Source organism: Ochlerotatus camptorhynchus, unplaced genomic scaffold, assembly GCF_037179485.1.
Source record: "Ochlerotatus camptorhynchus isolate MF236.1 unplaced genomic scaffold, CSIRO-AGI_Acam_v1.1 ptg000443l, whole genome shotgun sequence".
Taxonomy (NCBI): domain Eukaryota; kingdom Metazoa; phylum Arthropoda; class Insecta; order Diptera; family Culicidae; genus Ochlerotatus; species Ochlerotatus camptorhynchus.
Genome location: NW_027040929.1, coordinates 6,556,118 through 6,558,062, shown reverse-complemented (window position 1 = coordinate 6,558,062; position 1,945 = coordinate 6,556,118). Strand labels below are relative to the sequence as shown.

The following is a 1,945-nucleotide window of genomic DNA, read 5'->3' as shown; positions in this document are numbered from 1 at the left end:
GATTATGCATAAGAACGTCGTGATAATGCAAGTGCTGGCTTGTTTCCTTCTGCCTCACCAATCACATTGATCACAGCACATACGATTCTCCGTCGGTTCGTGGTGCATTGTGCATTCTTTGTGCCATTGGCGTTGACGAGAGCTTTGTAACTCTTTACTCCTATGGAGAAATCTCATATGTATCTGTCAGTCTATGTGTGAAACATGGCGGACTTTTTTTTATTCTCTCACTCCAACGCAAAACCCCATAAGGAACTGTCAAAATGTGTGTGAAGAAACGTCACTTCGGGACTGGTGTCAAGGCGAATACCACCAGTCCAAACACTAGAAGTTTTGGAAGGTTCTCCCTCAGTACCTGTAAGCAGTGTGATACCAGCTGACATTCGCATGGGTAGAGAAATCCGGAACATTTTCTCGCTTTTGAGCATCAACGTCAACCCGGTCTCGAATCGCATTTCCGCTTGAAGTGGCACCGTTGGCAGTAATCTATTGCGCCGTGGGAAAGACCTGCTTAGTGCACTAGTGCTGGAAAATTCTGCAAGTTCGTCATTAAAATTAAATCAACTTTTCTTCGCTGTAACGTACTCCGGATCAGACTCGCTGGTGGAACGTTTTCGTGGGACGGTTTTCGACCCAAAAAGCTTCATTTTGGACTGCTTTCCAAAAGATTTCTGGGCAGGCGTCTTGGGACGCACGATCTCCACCGAGGCATCCGTTAGCGTGTTCGTGTCGGAGCGGATGACCTGTTTGATCGGCTGCAATTCTACCATCGATTTTCGGCCCTGCTTTTTGTTTAACTTCACACGATAGTTGAAATCGAACACGGTCGACGATCCGGCGGAGGATGCTTCGTCTTCATTCTCCGAAGAAGTCAACGATTTGATCTTTTCCGAGCTGAGCTTCTCGAGCCTTACGACCGGTTTGACTCGAAGTAATTTTTCGACGGAAGTTCCTCGTGGCAGTGGAATCTTCTTGACCAGTTCCTCCAGACTGATTTCTTCGCTTCGAAGAAACGAACGAGGAAGAACTAGATGAAGACGTGGACAGCCGTCATTTCGACGTTGGTTTCTTTCGTGTAGAAACCAGATCGGAATCGCTGTCGTCACTGTCTATTGCGGTTCGTCTTTTCTGAGATTTGCGTTTGGTCGTCAATGCAACTGACTCTTCAGAATCTGAATCATCCGATTCAATCTGACGTCTGCCACTAGATCGGCCCCTAGAACTCCCCTCTCTGCTATCGTTACCGGCTTCCCCCATCTTGCTGCTTCCACTCTTCGGGAAGCCTCGGCTAGCTTCAAAACCGCTTCCGGCGTCTTTCGGACAATCGGACGACAAAAGGTGAAAACATAGTTCTTCGAGGGAACCTCCATGCACTGATCTTGGCGACAAGTCGAACCGCACGTTGCACAAAGGATCAGATCCCAACGCTTGCAATCGTCGTAATCTCGCCCATACCGACAGCGACACTCTTCAGCGTCACACTCCGAAGGACGTTCCAACTGATCGTTGAATACATTCGGTTTCAGCTCCCACGAGGCATCCCTCGAACAATTAAAATAAAATATTCAGTATTCAAATACCGATTCACCCACCTCCGCCGCTTCGCTTAATTTTCCGGAATATAAATGCCACGCTGATGGATCTGCTGACTAAAGTCGTCCTTGTTGCACAAAGGGCAATTGAAAAAGTACCTCGCCGATTGGGCAAACTGTGCCACGTAGCTCCGATGGAACCAGCCATTCTGACAGCACGGGTCACGAATCGATTCTAGCTTCCTGTACGGTCCCATATAATCGTAGCAAATCCCACAGGCTTCGGTCTCGGAGTGTTTCACCTTATCCACCAGCGCTACGTGCTTATCGCACCACGACTGGAACGTTTCCACGTAATGCGACAGGCACTCATTCTGCATCCCACAAAGCGTATGGAATGAACGGAAGCACTT

The 1,945-nt window shown here is 48.3% G+C and overlaps 1 pseudogene; it reads right to left on the bottom strand.

The window, feature by feature from the left end:
* Positions 1–340: 340 nt before the first annotated feature.
* On the bottom strand, positions 341–1,504 carry LOC135711923 (DNA topoisomerase 1-like; annotated as a pseudogene).
* Between the last annotated feature and the right edge of the window lie 441 nt (positions 1,505–1,945).